We start from the raw sequence: 21,714 nt of genomic DNA, 5'->3' as shown, positions 1-21,714 counted from the left end.
GATTTTAGAAACAGTTCAACACAAGTCAGTTTAAAAAAACTGCAGTAGCTTGTAATCTGTAGAACCATGAAGAACGATTATAGCTTTTCTCTAGCTACCTAAGGAATACAAAAAATAAACATGTTCTCTCTGCTTGTTATGGTAGACTAGGAAAATAGAACAGAAGAAAGAAAAGCGACAATCCATTTCCGTTGGTTTAAACAACTGCTCTGTAACTTTACCTGCCTTTCACCTGGGTTCTAGCTCGGGCAGAAGGCATTGTTATGTCAGAACTCGATAATAACTTATAATAATAGAGTTCTGATGTCTTTTCTTTATAATTGGTGACTGTATTGTCACAAGCTTCCGATTATAAAGAAATTAGAGACAGGCGAATATACGGGGATTACAGAATCCTATGTATTATAATATAATATATCTACAGATATATCTACAAACCAGAGTCCAGTGATTCTGTTTATTAACCAAAAATCAGCTTGCAGTTTGAATTAGAATTTAGAGGGGTTTTTTGGGGGCAGGTTTCTCGCCATTTCACAAACTTGGCATCTGATCCCTTGATGCTATTCTTAATGATTTTCCATCCTGCATAATTCTGCAGACCCAGAAGGCATTAGAACTCTGTTGCAGGTGCTCTGAATGGAATGTAATTTATTTTCATGAGATAGATGTTTCAGCCTTGAAGTTATTTACAGAGCAATTTGCACATGCACAGTGACTGTTCTCTTCCAGGGGATCCTCATCAATAGTCATAAACATTGAATATTCCCGCCCTCGTGCGGGGACCCCAGAGCATATATAAAATACACATATATAAAGTATGAAATATGCACGAAAAATATATATAGCATTTTTAGCAGGCAAATTTTCATACCAAACTCATATATACGTGTGTAAAACAGCAATGCAGACTATAATCATAAACAAGCTAAAATGCTTTATTTCTATGGATTTTTTTTTTTTTTTTAAACAGTCCTTTTCAAGATTACAATAAGAGAAAAAATATTTTCCAAAGCCCCCTAACTGGGCCTAGGGAAATAAGCAGTAGTAACATCAGAGAAAAAGAAGACAAAACTACATTGAAAACAATGGAGCATTCTTAGCCAATAGGCTGCATGCAGGTTAACACAGGAGAACCATAAAAATCCTGGCACCGTGCCTTTAAGACCCTGAGCACCTCCAGTATCCCACCATGCCTGAGGGGTGAAGAAGAGGTGACAGTTGGTTCACAGTTAGGTCACTTCTTTTTTCCGGCTTCTTCTGAGAGGATCCTGGAGCATTGAGCTCTCAGTTTTTCTGAGTTTTTCTCAGAAAAATACTTCAAAACAGCATTTTCTCTGCTTTTACTAGACATCTAACACCTTTGTCTGATTCAAGAAGTTTTTTCCTGACTGAAAAATGCCTTCTCTTTTTGTGAAGTGCCCTTCCTGTAGGAAGAAGAAGGCCCAGTCGGATCCACACACTCTCTGCATTGTGTGCTTGCCTCAGAGTCACTGCCCTGACACTTGCAGACACTGCAAGAACATGTCAAAGAGAACTCTGAAGGACAGGGAGAAGATCAGGCTTCATGGTCTTCATGAGAGGCAGAAAACATTGTCCTCTTTGCTTCCCAGGCAGCCAACAAGCTATTCTCAGGAGAGACAGGCTAGATCGACGTCAGCAGGTAGGAAGATACCTGTTTGTTCCCCATCGACGTCATCGCTGCCACCATCTCACTGTCATAGATCGCCGTCGACGGCGACCCGACCGACGTTGAAGGATACGACGTCGAAAGAACATGGCCACCACAGGGGCAGATCTACTTCGACGGCAACCCACTGATCGACATCGAGCCATCACGGGCGTGCCGATCGATGGCGAGGCACATGACGTCGAGCAGGTCGCGGTCAAGGGATCACCGGTCACCGTCGAGGCACTCGACATCGAGACCAGAGCAACCTACGGCACCCCCCTCAACGTCGTTGCAGCGGTCGACATCGACACAGGTTTTACCTGTCTTGCAGGGAGCAGAGCATCGGCTTCCTCCAGCGGATAAGACCACTCCAACATCTCCCGGTGGTCTCCATAAGAAGTGGTTCATCTCGGTCGAGAGCTGCATCGTCTGGGCATGTCTCGCCCATCAACTTGTCACCAAGGTGGTTGGAGAGCCTTAATAGAACGACTGCCTCCCCAGACTCGCAGTATTCGAGGATGTACTCTCCTTCTGCCTCTCTCCCGAGAACACCATTGCCAACAGCACGAGCAGGACGGGCTCGTTCTGCTTCTCACCAGTTGACCACGAGGCCTCAGCGCTCTGCTACAGCATCTCGGAGCAGGTCACGCTCCCAGAGAGGATCTAGGTCACGGTCACGCCATTGCAGAAGGTCTCCCTCTTGGTCATCGTCGGGGTCCTCTGTCAGACAGTACTCCCCGACCTTAACAGATTCTCCACCAGCTAGAGTTTCCCCGGTGGACGATATCACAACCTTTAATGAGGTGCTTCTCAGGGGAGCACAAAAACGAAATATAGAGGTTCCGGAACCTTCAACCTCCTCATCCGTCATCTTTGAAACCCTACAACATAGAGCGGTTTCAAAAAAGCTGCTGCCGCTAGTGCCTGGTCTGTTACAACCAACCATGGACATTTTTAGCACCAGCTACCCTCAGATCAGCTCCTGCTAGGATCTTGAAAAAATATAAAGCACCTGAACAAGATTTTTTGTTTCTCAGGACGGATCCGCCACCGGACTCAGTCATATTGGCTGCAGCCCGAAAAACGCACTCAGTGGCATCATCCTCCACGGTTCCACCTGACAAGGGGAGTAGGCACCTAGAGACTCTGGGGAGGAAAATGTGTGGCACGGCAGCTTCCATGATGAAGGTCTCCAGCGCTTCCGCACTCCTAGGCAGATATGACCGTTCACTCTGGGACTCATTGAGCAGGTTCGCAGACAAATTGCCTAGGGAGGACAGGCAGGATTTCCAGGAGATCCTTCAGGAGGGATGTCTGGTCTCCAATCAGATCATCAGCGCAGCAGCAGATGGGGCAGACTTAGCTGCACATGGTTACGCGCATGGGGTTTGTGCGAGGAGGTCTTCCTGGTTGAGACTGACAGGATTGAAGCAGGAAGCGCAGCAGCGTATCCTAAATCTTCCGTTCAACGGGAACTCGCTCTTTGGTACCCATACAGACGAGGAGATGGCGCTTATGAAGACGGAAGTGGATACCATGAGAGCAGTGGGCCTGGTGAGGAAAAAGGACTTCAGGCGACGGTATAGACCTTACGAAAGGCGCCCTTTTCAGCAGAGGGTTCAAACCCCTCATTGGTCCAAGAGGCCACAGCAGAGGCAAGGACGCCCAATTTTCCAATCTCGTAAGGCCACGAGAGACCGAGGGTCAGCCAGACCACAGCAGTCCACACCCAATACTCCAGCAAAACAATGAGGACTCGCTTCCCTTAGCACCATGCACCACTCCGGTGGGGGGAAGTATCACAGCGTTCATTCACTAGTGGCGTGCTTTAACAAAAGACAAATGGTTGCTCAACGTTGTCGAGAATGGGTACTCTCTTCTTTTCCGACAACCTCCTCCTCACTTGCCGCCAACCAAATGCAATCCGGCTCACATGAGCCTATTACGCAAAGAGGCTCACGCCCTTTTACGGAAAAAAGCAATAGAAAAAGTTCCAGTTGCGCACAGAGGGAAGGGGGTATACTCCCGTTATTTTCTGGTAGCAAAAAAAGGTCGAGAGGGAGTTTTCAGACCAATTCTGGACTTACAACTATTGAACAAGTACATAAAAAAGCAAAAGTTCAGGATGCTGGCTCTCCACCAGATTTTCCCTCAGCTACATCGAGGAGACTGGATGTGCTCCATCGACCTGCAAGACGCGGATTTTCATATTCCGATCATTCCCAAGCATCGGAAATTTCTACACTTCTGGATAGCCTCCCAGCACTATCTGTTCAAGGTGCTGCCATTCGGCCTGAAATCTGCCCCTCGCGGTTTCTCAAAATGCGTAACAACGGTAACGGCGCATCTAAGGAAACAAAAAATCTTCATTTACCCATACCTAGACGACTGGCTACTGAAAGCCTCCTCTCCGGAGCAGGCGAGAAGCCATCGGGACATTGTGCTCAGTGTTTTCAGGTCTCTAGGTCTACAAGTCAACTACCAGAAGTCCACCTTCACTCCAACGCAAAATCTACATTACCTAGGAGCAATACTGTATACAGAGCTCGAAAGAGTGTATCCTTCAGAGGAACAATTGTTATCAATAAAGAGAAAGTGTCAAGACCTACTGAGGTCCGACGAACCTACGGCCCGTCAGGTGACGTCTCTACTGGGCTCCATGGCCTCGTGCATTTTAATTGTCCCGAATCCCAGGCTACATATGAGGCCTCTCCAAGAGGCGCTAGAAAACATCTGGAACCAGAGCACAGGCCGCTGGGAGAACAGAGTGCGACTGCGATAGGAGCACGACAATCGTTGCAGTGGTGGATGCACAGACCTCACCTGTCATTAGGAGCTCTGTTTCACCAGATAATCCCATCCGACACTCTGGTAACAGACGCGTCTCTTCAGGGATGGGGAGCGCATCTAGGTTCCCTTCAAGCTCAGGGCCTGTGGTCCGACAACAAAAGAGAGTATCACATCAACCTGCTGGAGCTCAGAGCAGTCCATCTGGCTCTCAAGTCTTTTGCTCCATCGATTCAGGGGAAATCTCTCCTAGTACAAACGGACAATACGACCACAATGTATTATTTGAACAGACAAGGAGGAACGAGATCCCTGCCCCTATCTCGGGAGTCTCAGACCATCTGGCATTGGCTACTAGCGAGAGTAATGTCGCTTACAGCAGTTCACCTACCAGGTCAACAAAATGTGGATGCAGACTTCCTGAGCAGACATCTCGAAGATGCCCACGATTGGGTCCTTCACGGCGAGGTCGTTGAAGACATCTTCGCTCAATGGGGTCGGCCTCAATTGGATCTCTTCGCAGACGAGGTAAACAGGAAATGCCCAGACTTCGCGTCCAGGTTCTACCGTCTGGGATCTCGAGGGAATGCCCTGTTGATCGACTGGTCAGGGATATTTCTCTATGCTTTTCCACCGATCCCCCTCATACCTGCGGTGATCAACAAACTCTACAGATCCAGCACCAGAATGATTCTCATAGCTCCGCAATGGCCTCGTCTTTTCTGGTACACAGATCTCCTCAACCTATCGGAGCAACCTCACAGGAGGCTGCCGTGCAGACCGGATCTCCTTAGCAGGTTGGGTGGCAGGATACTTTACCCCAACCTTCCCTCTCTGAGCTTGACAGCATAGCTCCTGAATTCCTGCAGTATGGGCACCTAGGGCTCTCGCAGGAGTGCATGAACATCTTGAAGGAGTCCAGACGTCCTTCCAGGCGGCGTTCTTACGCGTTCAAGTGGAAGAGGTTCTACATATGGTGTCGTCAGCAAGGTCAGAATCCTATACTGGCTCAGGAGGAGGTCATACTGTCTTACCTACTACATTTGGCAAAATCAGGTCTGCAAGTGTCATCTATTAAGGTACAATTTTCTGCCATTACAGCCTATCGTAAGTCACCTTCTCAGGAATCCTTTTTTACAAGACCAGTAGTCAAGGATTTCTTAGAAGGTTTGAAAAAAGTTTTTCCATCCATTCGGAAACCCTCCCCTCCATGGGAGCTGAACATAGTGCTATCGAAACTTATGGGCCCTCCTTTCGAACCTATACACAAAGCCTCTTTGCAACACCTTACGTGGAAGACGGCTTTTTTGGTAGCCATTACTTCCGCAAGGAGGGTCAGTGAAATTCAGGCTTTGACCTCCTAAGAACCATACACAGTCTTCCACGAGAATAGAGTGGTTCTACGAACTCATCCATCATTCTTACCGAAGGTGGTGTCAGAATTTCACATCAATCAGACTATTTCTCTACCAACTTTTTTCCCCAATCCGGAGACTCCAGCGGAGAAGGCTTTGCACTCCTTAGATTTGAAAAGAGTGCTAAAATTTTACTTGGATAAAACCAAGCTAATTAGACATTCCAACCACTTATTTGTAAATTATGGTCATTTGAGAACAGGAGAGGCAGCCTCAAAACTAACCATATCTAGATGGATAGTTTCAAGTATTGTTAATGCATATCAATTGGCTAACAAACAACTACTTATGAGACCTAAGGCGCATTCGACAAGAGGAAAGGCGGCTACGGCTGCCCTCCTTAATAATGTTCCAATCTCTGAAATTTGTAAGGCTGCTACATGGAAGTCTGTACATACATTTACTAGACATTACTGTTTGGACAAAGATGCCAGGGCAGACGCCCAAGTTGGGCAAGCATCTCTGAGAAATTTGTTTGCATGATGCATATCTATTCCTGCACTTCTATTAGACAGTCCGCAGAGTTAAGGGATGGGCTTGCTAATCTATTCAATGTTTATGACTATTGATGAGGATCCCCTGGAAGAGAAGGATAAGTTACTTACCTGTAAATCCTAGTTCTCTTCCAGGGGTATCTTCATCAAAGTCATAAACAACCCACCCTCCTTCCCGGACGCACGTCTCCTAGAAGTGCAGGACAGACTATCTTTCGAATCTGCTACACAGCTTGTCGCCGTAAAAAAGTACTGACCTAACTGTGAACCAACTGTCACCTCTTCTTCACCCCTGAGGCATGGTGGGATACTGGAGGTGCTCAGGGTCTTAAAGGCACGGTGCCAGGATTTTTATGGTTCTCCTTTGTTAACCTGCATGCAGCCTATTGGCTAAGAATGCTCCATTGTTTTCAATGTAGTTTTTTCTTCTTTTTCTCTGATGTTACTACTGCTTATTTCCCTAGACCCAGTTAGGGGGCTTTGGAAGATATTTTTTCTCTTATTGTAATCTTGAAAAGGACTGTTTAAAAAAAAAAAAAAAACTCCATAGAAATAAAGCATTTTAGCCTGTTTATGATTATAGTCTGCATTGCTGTTTTACACACGTATATATGAGTTTGGTATGAAAATTTGCCTGCTAAAAATGCTATATATATTTTTCGTGCATATTTCATACTTTATATATGTGTATTTTATATATGCTCCGGGGTCCCCGCACGAGGGCGGGAATATTCAATGTTTATGACTTTGATGAGGATACCCTTGGAAGAGAACTAGGATTTACAGGTAAGTAACTTATCCTTTTTCCCCCCTACTCCATATGCCTATGATACCACGCAGAATGCCTTACTTAATGTTATAGCTGTTTGTTTTTAGGTGCTGAATGTTTATTTTTTGCTGATAGTCATAAACATAACTTTTTTATTTAATGTTATGTCCCGTTGTCCTTGAAAGGAAAACATCCTTATAAGCACTTACTGAAAAACATAAAGAAAACTAAAACTTCTTAACATCTTTGCAAAATATTAAATAGAGATTTTTGAATCAGGTGACTGAGAAAAACTGACCTGTGCCCAATGGCCCCCTAAAAATCCCAAATATTGCCCAACCTGTATGTGCACCAAGAACGACTGAAGGGTGTACCTACTCTTCTAGGTTGACTTTGCCTACATGTAGTACATTATTATATGAAAGCCCCTGTGAGTAGAATTGTGCCATGGAAACCCATCCATTTGTGTTTATATTAACCTGGACACACACCACCATTTCCTTGAAGGCTCCGTCATATATACCCTACTAACAACTAGAATCTTTGATATCCTAACATGGCGATGAGACTATATTACTTGAGAAATCTCTGACATATTTGAGTTCAGTGGGACAAAAATAACTGAGCCCTGAAGAAGTGATCATACTCTAGCGTGAAACACTATTTGACACTGGCATGTTTTATATGTGGACAATAAAGAGGCTAAGGAACTTCGACTTTCAAGCAATTGTTTCTCTGTAGTTTAAATATTTTTATCATTATCAATAAATAAACTCTGTGATGGTGTAATCAACTTGTAAGTAGCTTTTTTTCGATAAGTACACCTTAGAATCATTCTTTTACCTAATGACTGGTAGGCGCAGTTTCTTTTACAGAAACCTTGTTGGGTGATGGTCTTTTTCTTCATCATTATCCAGCACGATGTACATATTTGATTGTAACATATGAATTTATTTATACACTGTAAATGGTTGGTGATTAACTGCCCTAGCGAGAGCCCTAAAATTACGATTTGGTGTGAGAAATGTTCAAGGCAAACATAGTAATGGTTTGACCCAAAGAGAAGAGTAAGATACTTATGCTAATATTACTTCTGCTAATTTGCTCACACCTCATTTCGTAGATCACAAATTCTCTTTCTTTGAAACCATCTCTGCATCTTAACAATACTTAATAACCTCTAACCTTTCGGTGCATCTTACTAACCATTTGCATGAACTTACAAAGCCCCCACTTTGGACCACAACTAACTCCAATGAAATTAATCAACTACAAAAAACTGAAGTAACTGCATGGAATGATTTATTTGAGAGCACAAGACTAATCCAAATAGCCAACAGTGAAGACTGGACTAACAACTAACTTTGGGTTCCGGAGTAGCGTGCTACTCGCCATACATAGTTTAACACATCTTTAAGAGTTGTAAGTACTGTATTGAAGCAATTACAATTACAACTACTACTAATAATATTAGCAATAATAATTTATGTCAGGCTTGATAACGCAGCTGTCTGCAACATCTATTTTTACCAATTTATTTAAAATATACAGAGTGAGCTTTGGCTCCACCCACAGGAGTTTTAATATTTAACCCGCTTGGCTGTTTGATGCATCATTCACCACATATGGAGTGCTTGCCTAACAATGTCTTAGGGACTAATTTACATCTAAAAAGTACACTGAATTAATACACAGTAAATTCTTTATTTCATAAATGCATTTTCACTGCTGCAGACTTTTCTTTAACATTTCAGTCAAGACCAAAAATTCAAGCCAGACCTATTGGTATTGTCAATCCTTATTTTTACATGGTGCTTTATGTAGTTCATCTGCTTTCTATAACCATTGTAAATAAAATATGTAATTACTGCATAATTAATTGATACTCAATTTATCAGTGTTGGAAGGATGGAAGGTTGCGTTGGCCTGGCTGAGAATCAAACTTGAGATCTGACAGAGTATGTCAGAGTGAAGCATTTAACTGATAAGTGCAAGCATAATAACAGTAAAGAAATATTTAGAGCTATTAAGCAATTCTGGTCTCTCTCAGCTGTCACTCAAAGGGCTAAGAAACTAGAAAAGCGATGCATTAAAACACAAAAAAAAAAAAAAGATTTAAGGAATTACTAAACATTTTTATGAGAACCTTTGTTGCACCCCTATGTCATTAATTTCAATACTAAAAGGTGTCTCCTGGATAGACAGGGAAAGGGAAGGCTTATCTGCACGAGGCATGCCCTATTGAAATGAAGTGGGTGTAGACTAACGCTGCACATGGACACTGCTGCAAATACTAGCAATCCTCTGCAACAGGGATATCTTCCAATGGTTAGTAGTTTGGGTTATTGCCTTAAAGTAAAATACTGTCCTTTACAAGGGCCCGGCTTGTTGACCTACCAAACAACAAAATTAACATAGGCTTTAAGAATATCCACAGTAAATATGCATGAAACAGATTTGATATAATAGACTTTCGGTGGAAAACATTTGCATTTTTGTTCTACATTCTGAAAAGCTAACTTGAATTTATTAACGGATTGGTGGGTGAACTCATTTCTACTTACAGAACATGGGATAGTGTAGCTTATAGAAAATCATTGAAAAAGCAAGAGTTAGAAGCTTGCTAAATATTTTTTTTAAGGCAGCACACTGCACATATCCTAATAGGATTAGGCTAGATTAAACATTTAATAGAAGTATGTGTAAAGTGGAGTGCAACACATTTTTTATTCACTTCTAACCTAATTCAAGTTAAGACGCATTTAAAAGGGGTAGAGACTCAAAGTGCTCTTGGCCTATTTAGTTTGAGAAAATATAGTCATTGTGTGCAAACACAAAGCTCATGGAATACTCCTATTTGATGTATACCATAGAATAGTTCACATAATACGGAGAAAGTTTTCTACAATGTAACAACAATATTATCCCCTGCCTTAACTGCCATATAACTGCCCTGTTATCGGCATTACATATTCCTGAGAATCACAAGTGTAAAATTACTTACATAAGAAGAATAAAACTATTGCTCAAAGGAGAACAGTGTTGTGTGCAAAATAATAACCACAATAGAGCAACATCTTCTAAGTCCCTCCAAAATAAGAATCAGGTAGCCTCCAAACCAATGAGCATAATATTTTCTCAAACAAATCTGTAATTTTCCACCATACAGTTCTAGGATATCACCACAATAATAAGGAAATTAAACTTAGCATATTTATCCTAGCGCCTCCAACATAAGCATATGAATCTTTTTTTCAAATATACATATTTATGCCTAAAGTACGTTGTTGGGTTGTTCTTATAGTTTACTCAAATGCAAGAGAAAATGTCTAAAATTTAGGCAAAGCACTACAATTTTAATAAGTTCTGCAATAAAAACCTCACTGAATGGTTAGTTGTTTGAAGAAAATGTGCACTTTACTGGATGTTTTAGAGTGTATGCTACCTGTAATATATCACAAACAATGAATGCAACACACTTCAAACTAATTGCACAGCACTCGGTTGTGAGGGGTACCAAGGGCTGAAAGAGGATCGTAATACTCCTTTAATATAACTTGATACACAATTTGATTTAAAAAAACATATAAACTCAATAATGTCAAATGTGTATGCGCATTCCCTTAGTTAATAGCATACAAATAGCATCTTGCCTAAAAATGTTTTAGACATTTCACTTCAGCAAACATCAGTATCATGTAATTGGAGTTCAGTGTCATAATAATATTTTCATTTATGGTATTGCAATCAAAGTTATCTAAATAAGGTGCAATAGGCCACTGTCTATAAATATTAAATGTTGCACAGTGAATACAACTGTTCCCCAAAGTTGCAACTTCCAGTCATGAGAGGCTGGAAAGAGAGCCTCAGAATCCGGTAACCACTAATCTATACATTGTCTATAATGGGTGCTGCCCCTAGCCCTTTCTGCAGGGTCACCCCAAATTTTTACCTTCCATTGCTGATCAAGTTTTTTTGTTGTGTTTTAGGACTTGGTTTCCCTACCAGCCAGTGGTGTGCTGTACCCTAAAACATGGTAAAATTGACCTATACCTGATCGGCACATTTAAATTACTTGCAGGTCCTAGGGCCTGTAAATTAAATGCATCTGATAGAGACTTCTAGTTGCAGATTCCTTACCTTAGAATTTCCACCAGGCGTCAGACTGGATCAGGATTTTTTTTTTTTCAAGCAATACCCTTGCGCGTTGACAGGTGGCGTTGGTCGACTCGGCAAGCGTCGTTGGAATCGTGGTTGCCGTGATGACATTGGGAGTAGTATATAGACGCCACCCTCGCGCAGTGACGTCAGTTCTTTTCTTTCAGCGCAACACGCTGATCCGGAGAAGAGCTAACCTGGCTATTTTGGGGCCGAATTCGACAGTTTTGTCGAGTTGTTTCTGTGAAGCTTTGGTGCGTCGAGGATGTCCCCGAAGACCGGGTTCAAGCCATGCGAGGACTGTCATCAGACGATGTTGGTGACCGATCCTCATCGGGTTTGTCTGTGGTGTCTTGAGCGTGACTACGACCCGAAGTCGTGCTCCGAGTGCCGGGCCATGCTCCCGAAGGTTTTGAGGGAGCGGTCCCTAAAGCTAATGGCGGCCCGGCACTCGACTCCGCATAGGTCCCAGTCTCACTTGAGAGGAAGGTCTCGAGATCAGTTGCGGAGTCATCACCACTCGTCTTCTTCCAAATCCTCGGGTCAAAGTAAGAAGAAGAAGTCAAAGAAGTCCCATCGCTCTCCGACTTCGCCCCGTCGTTCGGCTGACATGACGCAGGAAAAGCGTCCACTCACAAGGCCTCCGTCCTCGGAGCCTGCGTCTGGTTTGGCTCTGCGCTTCCCCGAGTTTCCAGGAACCGGAGCGACCCCCACCCAGCTTAAAGAGTTTTACGAGGCCATGCGCCTCATATTTGGGCGGTCCAACCCCGATACAGCGCCTTTGGGCCCAAGGGGTTCGGCTGAGGGGCCTTTGGGTTCCGCACCAGCAGCTTCGGCTTCGGCTTTGGCTCCGGCCACCAAGGTCACCTCTGGATCCAGCGCTGGTTGCACCCTTGAGACTTTCCCCAGCGTCGGTGCCCACTATCGACGTCGACCCAATTCTTAACCCTGAGGAATCAGAGTCGGAGCGGCGTCAGCCAACGCCACCTTCGGCTTCGATGGGGCTTATTCTCCCCAGGTCGGACTAGAACTCTTTTTCGTATGGGTACGAATATGGGGAGGAATTGGAGGGGTCTCTACACCCTTATGAATATCAGGATGACCCTGCTATGGACTGGTCTGAGGAATTGGGCGAAGCCTGTGGTCTGGATACCTCTCCTGACGCTGGCATGCTGTCTCTTCCTACCGTGGCTATGGCGGAGGGAGCAACTTATGGTATGGTGATCAGTAGGGCAGCTGAGGTCGTTGGTCTCGAGCTTCCCACTTTTGAGGTCAGGTCTAATCTCTTGACGGAGGTGCTTCAGCCTGGGGCTTCTACTTCAGAACCCCTTTTGCTGTTTAATGAGGCCCTCACCGATGTCCTTTTGGGTACATGGTCCAAACCCAACACAGGGGCTCCTGTGAATAGGACTATCGCACGCCGCCATCGGCCCGCTCCAAACGACCCTAAATTTCTGTCCCAACACCCCACGCCTGAGAGTCTTGTTATCCAGGCTTCCTCTTCTTCAGGTGCATTCCCTTTAGGGAATCCAAAAGGCTGGAACAGTTTGGCAAGAAGTTGTTTTCTTCCTCCAGTCTTGTGCTGTGATTCTGATCTTTCGGTCTCGGTCTTGGGTTTCGGTCAGACTGACTGAATCTGCTGGGCCTCATGGCCTCCTGCATCCTGCTAGTGACACATCCCAGATGGCATATGCGGGCTCTGCAGTGGAACCTGAAGTTCCAGTGGGCTCAGCATCAGAGGAATCTCTCTTACCTGGTCCAGATCTCGGAGGGGACTGCGAAAGACCTGCAGTGGGGGCTTTCAAATCCACATTGGGTCCACAGCAGATCCCTCTGCCTTCCCTAACCAGATCTATCTATAGTGACAGATGTGTCACTTCTGGGTTGGGGTGGCCACATGGGAGAGGCGGAGATCAGAGGACTCTGGTCTCTGGCAGAGTCTGGGCTCCATATCGATCTGCTGGAGCTCCGTGTGATCAGGCTTGCATTGAAAGCATTCCTTCCCTCTCTCAAAGGGAAAGTGATGCAGGTGTTCACGGACAATACTACCGCCATGTGGTACTCCAACAAACAGGGCAGAGGAGGGACTTGGACCCTTTGTCAGGAGGCACTACTCCTCTGGACATGGCTGGAACATCAGGGCATTACCCTGATGGTTCAACATCTGGTGGGCTCCCTTAATGCCAGAGCAGACAAACTCAGCCATCGATGCACAGATGATCACGAATGGCGTCTTCATCCGGAGGTGGCGCAAGGTCTCTTTCAGCAGTGGGGAGAGCCTTGGTTAGATCTGTCTGCCTCCGCAGAGAACACGCAATGTCAGCTGTTTTGCGCGTTGGAGTTTCAAAGGCGGCACTCGCTCAGAGACGCTTTACGTCTCGAGTGGAACTCCGGCCTCCTTTCCGCCTTTCTGCCTATACCTCTTCTGCCCAGAGTTCTCAAGAAAATCAAGAACGACCGGGCCCAAGTCATCTTGGTGGCTTCGGACTGGGGACAAAGAGTATGGTATCCAGAGCTATTGAGCGTGTCCATCGATCCTCCACTCATACTGCCTCTTCGGGCGGATCTTCTGTTGCAGCAACAGGGGACGGTTCTTCACCCAAACCTGTCAAACCTCCGCCTTCATGCGTGGAGATTGAGTGGCGCCAGTTGACGGCTTTTGCCCTTCCACCCGAAGTCTGCAATGTTATCTTAGCAGGCGCCCATCAACCAAAACTGTATACGCCTGTCGTTGGAATAAATTTGTGGCATGGTGTACCATAAATCTGTTGATCTCCTTTCCGCCCCTCTATCCGAGGTTCTTCTGTTCATTCTTTCTTTGGCCCAGCAGGGCTCTGCTTTGGGCACCCTTAAAGGGTATTTATCTGCCATTTCAGCCTTTTTTAGGCTACCTGATCAGCTCTCACTCTTTAAATCTCCTATTGTGAGTAGATTCCTAAAAGGGCTCACCCATTTATTTCCTCCCACTCCATTTATCATGCCTCAGTGGGACCTTAATCTTGTACTTACTTACTTATTGTGTACCCCCTTTGAGCCAATGCATAATTGTCCCTTGCGGCTCCTCACCTTCAAAACTGTCTTTCTGATCGCTATCACCTCTGCTCGCAGAGTGAGTGAGCTTCAGGCCCTTTCCACAAAACCTCCATACTTGTCTGTGCACCCTGACAAAGTTGTGTTGAGCACCAGGGCTTCCTTTCTTCCTAAGGTGGTTACACCCTTTCATGTAGGCCAGTCCATCACTCTACCTACTTTCTACGCACCCCCACATCCTTCCCATGAGGAGGAGAGACTCCACCGCCTGGACTCAAAAAGAACGTTGGCGTTTGATCAGTATAGGGAAAGGTGCGGAAGACATTGTGATACGAAGGGTTAATTAGCTTGAACAGTGTAGATGAGTGTGATACCTGCTGAAACCCGAACAACGTGGAAACGTTCACGATGTTGTTTTCAAGCTTGTTTCCCAACATTCCATAGATAAAATTATTCGCAGCTGCATGTGTAAGAAACAGGATGTGTAGGAGCGAAAGACAGAGGTCGTCTCAACCTTGAGAACATGAGTACAGGAAAAAGATGGAATATAAACAATGGCCAGGGAATGGCAGAGCAGCCAAGGGACAGGTGCTGATAACATAGCTAGAAAATGCTAGAAAGGGATAGAATCCAAGCTTCAGGTTATTTAAGCACTGAAGTGCGGGTGAGGGGATTGAAGCTCGCAGATGGGGTTGTGAAAGCTGCCATCGCTATGCCCACAGCGCTGCCTCCCTGTTTTGCTGTTCAGAGACCGTGACGCTTGAGGGGGAGAGAGGTCCAAGCGGGCGGTAGAGAGCTTACCAGCATTTCATAGACTAAGTTACGTTCCACCCAGGGATGAAAGGCCTTTGTTTCTCTGCTCTATTATTATGATTGATTATTATGCTTGCACTGTGTTTATAATCTGAAGTATTCAGCTCGTTTATGTTTTGCCTCCTGAACATCGTAGTGTGAGCTTGCTGCAGTAATTGAAATACACATTTTTGTATACAGTTAATTAAAGCTTATATCTGTCAATGAACTCTTTGCTCATGTATAAATAGATGCTCTTTGTCGTGTGTTTATATATAAACTGATGCTCTTTATTGTTTTTTGCATTCTATTTCGTTGATGTGCCAAATGCATACATATACCTGCAACTCTAGTAAAGCTAAATTGTGTTCATAATTGGCGGGTGGTCCTTCATTGAGCGTCCTTATTGACTTATATCGAACAGATCAGGTGTCAATCAGTCACCTGGATAAGACATTTTGGTACCAGGAGTGGGGTATAAGTCAATAATGCCTCTTTGGGGACGTAAGACGAGTGGGGCAGAGAGCGGAAGGCAGCATGGGGCAGAAGCCAGATCCATTCCCGGGTGGTTAGCAACTGACCTGTTCTCTAGTGTGGCAGGACTCTTGAACCGGTGGGCAGATCTGGTTTTATGGGAGGCATTAGATGAGAAAGTGACTCCTCTCTTAGTGGAAGATGCGGTCGAGAGTGTGAAGCTAAGAGGTGCGAAGCTGGAGCTGAAAGCAGCAGAGCAAGTGGGATGGCTTTTCCTGTCTGCGCTCTGTATGGTATACAGGAAAACATTAACACAAGATGCAGAAATAAGAAAGTTGCAGGATGAGGTTGCAGCCTTGCAGAAAAGGCAGTTACTTATGAAAGAGACTATAGAAAGTGCAGTGACTCGGGTGATCAAACGAAAGCAAGGTGTACCGCATTAGGAGTACGAGTAGCAAAACAGAAGAGTAGGCAGAAGCCTAAAATACCCTCAGCTGTGCAAGTGAGGGCATTGGTACGCAAATAAAACTGGGATCCTTATACTTGGGATGGAACAGTCTCGGATAATGATGATGACTTGAATTGGGAGGATGAGGTGGAAATACGTGTAGCAGAACTACGTGGAGTTGAAAGTGGAGAAGGACGTGAAGGTGAAAGGGGAGGTGTAATGGAGGTTCGCCAACCCGTGCAAAACAAATCAAAGGGAGTGAATGGTGAGCAAATACAGAATTCTCGTTTGGTAAGAGATTATACACAGAGTGAGTTGTTGGAGATACCCCGTATGTTTAGGCAGATGCCTGCAGAGCCTTTGTTTAAATGGTTGGTGAGATTGTGGAACACTGGAGCAGATGGTACATATTTGTCACCAACTGAACTTTTGAAAATGGGATCAGTAACTACACATGCCATGTTAGGGCAACGGTTTCGAGGTGCACAGGGGCAACAAGCTTTCTCTCTAATGGGTTGGTTGATGGAAGGAGTGAAGCAATTGAACCCAACTGCTATAGATGTAGAAGAGAGTTGGGGCCATTGACATACGATTTCAGAGGCAAATGAACAACTGCGAGAAATGGGGATGCAGAACACAGTGTATTCCCAACAGTTTATAGGACCTGACGTTGAACCTGTGACAGCAGGGATCAGGTCACGGTTGATCAGGAATGCCCTTCCGCATATGAAAGGTGCCTTGTTGGCTCTTCTAGGACCCGCTCAGGGAAGACCAGTGGGGGATGTGGTATTATTAATGGCACAATTGGAAGGGCTTGACAGGCAAAAATCAGCAAGAGCCATGGGGCAGGACAATAAGTATAAGGGAGGAGAATCTACAATAAAAGTGACCAGACGACAAATGTGTATAGATTTATTGAATGCTGGGGTGAAAGAGGAGATAGATGGGAAGCCTACCTCTTATCTGCTTAATAAATGGAAAGCATTGCAGCGTAGAAAGAAAGAGAAGGAGGCATTTGATGAGAAGCAGCCCTCAGCACCACCCATGGAAGAGTCTGAGAAGGAAAAAACAGAATCAGGGAAAAATAGGAAGGTGCCTGTCTCAACTCTATATCCTGACTTGTCCAGCGATGGCTTGGAAGTCCCAGACCCCTTATTATGAAGGTCAGGCCAAACCCCGGGGTTCAGAGCAGTGCAAGAGGTAAGCCCGGGGACAGGCGGCCATATGTACCTCTCATCATTTATTGGCACAAAGGAACACAACATGTCATGGCACTGCTCGATACAGGTGCGGAAGAAACTTTGATAAATGGAAACCCTAAGAGGCTGCCAGGAAAGGGTGTGATCATTAATGGTTACGGGGGTGCAGAGACAGAGGCTAAACCTGTTAAACTCAAATTGTCAATTGGTAAAGGACCCCCGTTCACGGCAGAAGTGTTAATAGCTGAAGTACCAGAATACATTATTGGCATGGATTTGTTACTAGGCAAAACTATTGATACGCAATGGGGAACATTTACTTTCTGTGTGAGGAGGGTACATATAAAGAAATCTAGGACAGTTCTGGTTGGGCATGCACAGTGGATCCCATTACATGTGCCTCCTCCAAAGGAGCCGGTGTGCATTAAACAGTACCGCATACTCTGAGGTCATAAAGAGATTTCAGAAACCATTCAGGGGCTGCTAGAAGCAGGTGTGTTAAGGCCGGCTGTGAGCCCATTTAACTCTCCCATATGGCCTGTGAAGAAACCAGATGATACCTATCGAACGACTGTCGACTATCCACAACTGAATAAAGTGGCTCCACCCTTGGCAGCCACAGTCCCAGACATCATCACGCTGGTGGAACAGTTGAGTAAAGATGTGGGGGAATGGCATGCCGTGATTGATTTAGCAAAAGCTTTCTTTTCAATTGACATTGATGAGGCCAGTCAAGACCAATTTGCAATAAGCTGGCAGGACAGACAATTCACATTCAGGAAGTTGCCCCAGGGATACGTGCATAGTCCCACATTGTGTTATGGACTAATAGCCAGAGATTTAGCCAACTTCTCGACAGGAAACACGCTACTTGCACATTACATTGATGACATCATGATCACTGGGGAAACCAAAGAGCAAGTCTCAGACACACTGGAAAGGTTAATTGAATACTTACAGCAGAGGGGATGGGCTATTAACCCGAAAAAGGTCCAAGGCCCGGCACAAGAGGTGAAATTCCTGGGTGCTATTTGGTCAGGGCTGGTAAAAAGAATACCACAGAAAGTGATTGATACGGTACAGCAGCTAAAGATTCCTACAGCTAAGGCAGAAGCACAACGATTTATTGGTTTGATGGGATTCTGGAGACAACATATCCCTCACTTAGGATTAATACTGAGACCATTATATCAAGTCACACGAAAAAAGCACGCTTTCCAATGGGGACCTGAACAGCAAGAGGCCTTTGAGGGAGCAAAAGATGCATCACAGAATTATTTTGCCATCACAGAATTATTTTGCGTTAGGTCCCATCACAGAAGGAGACCCGTTTGAGCTGGAAATGATAGTACAGGATGATGTAGTGATGTGGAGCTTATGGCAGAGGCAGGGAAAAAAGAGGGTGCCACAAGGATTCACGTCAAAGAGAGTAACACCATCCATGAGCAATTACACCCCGTTAGAAAAAGAACTAGCAGGGGCATATTGGGCATTAGTGGAAACAGAATGCATAACTGGTGACCGGCCGGTCACCTTAAGAACACGGGTCCCCTTACTAGGCTGGATAAGAGAAGGAGGGGTTGGCACTAAAGTAGGCAGGGCGCAGGAGTCTACCATCGTAAAGTGGAAATGGTATCTGCAGCAGAGGGCAAAACCAGGACCAGCAGGAGTGTTGAAGTCACAAGAAGATATGCTAGGGGCAGCGGACTTGCAGGCGATGGCCCCCTCGCCAGAGCCCTCTGAAATGGAATCCTCACCATTTAAAACAGCCTTTGAACAACTCACTGAAGAAGAACAGCAAAATGCATGGTTCACAGATGGCACCGCCCAGTACCATCAAGGAAAAAGACAATGGCAAACAGTTGCATTCCAGCCTGCTGCAGAAACGCTGTTGCTGCGAGGAGGAGATAATGGATCAAGCCAGCTTGCAGAACTGCAGGGGGTAGCAGCAGTGATCGAACAGGCCCACATCGGAGAGAAAACATTTGTTTACACTGACAGCTGGGCCACTTTCCAAGGACTAGTAAGTTGGGCCCCGACTTGGCGCAAGGATGGATGGAAAATTAAAGGCACCCCCATTTGGGGAGGCGAGCAGCTGTGGGAAGAGATGTGGGAGAAAGGGCAAAAATGTCAAATCTATGTGGGACATGTGGATGCCCATTGCCCATCGGACACCTCACTTGCATCTCTATTCAACAACACCGCAGATCCGATGGCCAAAACACGAACAGTGGTCATCAGTGAGGAAGCTGAAGCTGCTTTAGCAAACAGGGCCCATGCAACATCCATACATCTAGGAGAGAATTGCACTTATGCATGGGCACAGCAACGGCAAATTCCAGTTAATAAAGAACAAGTGCAACAAGCAGTAAAGGAGTGCCCCACATGCAACCAGATTAGACAAATGCCCCTGCAAAAGAAGCCCAGCGGCCATATCAGAAGAGGAACTGCAGCTGCCACGGTGTGGCAATTGGACTATTTCGGGCCGCTACCAAAAGAAGGAGGAAAAAGCTACGTATTGACCATGGTGGACACCTACTCTGGCCTTATGTTGGGTATGCCCTGTAAGTCTGCAGACCAGAAGTCCACTTTGCGAGGGTTAAACTACCTGATAAAACATTATGGGGTACCTGATGAGATCCAAACAGATAGTGGTACACACTTTTCAGGGAAAGCAGTGCAGGACTGGGCCAGGAACAGGGAATTCGGTGGATTTTGCACCTTAGTTATTATCCACAAGCTGCAAGCATGATTAAGAGATATAACGGATTGTTGAAAGAACAGCTAAAAAAGCTATCAACACATCAGACTCTAAAAGGATGGAGTAGCAATTTAGATAAAGCCTTGTTCAAATTGAACAATAGACCAGCTGGGCAGCAGACTCCTTTCATTCGGATGACAGGGCATGATAAAGAAACCACCCATAAAATGATTGTCTGGAAAACAAACCCTCGAGCTCGATTACCTTTGCAGGCAGTATAGGACTGGACCTGTTTGCTCCAGAGGATGGAGAAATACCCATAGGACAGGTGAAAACTGTTCCCCTAGGAACATATGGTAGAATCGCCCCTCAATCCAGCCTAGCCATCAAGGGAGTGGCTGTGCTAGGGGGAGTAATAGACCCAGATTATAGAGGAGAAGTTAAATTAGTATTGTTGAACCAAGGAGATGCTGCTGTATCATATCAAGCACATGACAGACTTGCTCAATTGATTTGTGAACAAGCGTACACCACCCACATTGAAGAAAGATCTGCCCCCCCCCCGATAACACCCAGAGAGGTGAGGGAGGATTTGGAAGCACAGGAAGAAAAGTAGGGGTGCACCATCCAGGGAAAAAGCCAGAGGCAGAAGAGATATTGAGTCAAGGGGTGGGGAGTATGTATATTGTACTTTTAAAGAACTCTAATGTACCTGTGTTTGTACCTGCAGTGAGACTTACCCCACAGTCGTAAATGATGACATCTGAGTCGATGACGTGGTTCCTGTTTGCGATCATAATTACAACTGGAAGAGGTGTTTGGCTTCGACCGAATGTAGCAGAGAATGTCGTTACGGACCTTCATGTCACTTGTGCACCTCAAGCTGCTAACGTAACTGATGACCAGGAAAATGTTTCACTTTGCAACGTGAAGGTACCTGGAGGCAAGTGGATGGCTGCCAAAGCTGTGACCTGGAAGGTAACTCGACAGCAAATCCGACATACCAATGGACTGAACGAGTTGCAGGGGACGCCAGCAACAGCACAGGCTTTGATTTATATGCTAAACATGATATGTAAATATTGTGATACCATTGTACCTTTTACACCAGCACAGGCATATCCGTGCACACCCTATGATTGTTCTGACAAACAAAGTATTTTACCAGGACATATGGTGGTTGTTGTGATGAACAATGGAGCCAAAGGAGCTAGATATTCCAAACCGCCAGCCTTCGTGTTTTATGTAGCCGAAAGATGCATGGTTAGCAACTTAGGCAACGTTTCCATAGTTCAATATAGAATAGGATGTAAGCAAGCTTTGCATGCAAGCATAATTAACCGTATTGTGTTACAGATAAATATTGCCAAGGGAAATGTCTCAAAGTATGATCCATTATGCGCATCATGGACACCACAGTTATGGCCCTTGCCGAAGTTACGCATTAGAAGAGATCTAGGATCCCTGATAGCCGGGGCCACCGGAATCGGGGTAGGGGCCCTGAATTCTTTTGATATTGAAGCCATTAGGAATAAGCTATCTTCTACAGGATATAGTACAGGAGAGGCCATAAAAGTAATTTCTCAATGGGGGCCCACACACTCACAAGAAGTATGGAAGGTTCTGCGTGGGTTGTATCGTGATTGGCAATGGCATAATTTCACTTATGAACAATTCAGAAAAAGTTTTCAAAACACACAAACAGTGTCCAAAGGCATCCATTGCATACTATGGCAAAGCATTGTTAATCAACAGTATGCAGACTTCAAAGCGGAATG

This window comes from Pleurodeles waltl, chromosome 12, assembly GCF_031143425.1.
Source record: "Pleurodeles waltl isolate 20211129_DDA chromosome 12, aPleWal1.hap1.20221129, whole genome shotgun sequence".
Lineage (NCBI taxonomy): Eukaryota > Metazoa > Chordata > Amphibia > Caudata > Salamandridae > Pleurodeles > Pleurodeles waltl.
This window is presented reverse-complemented; position numbering follows the sequence as displayed.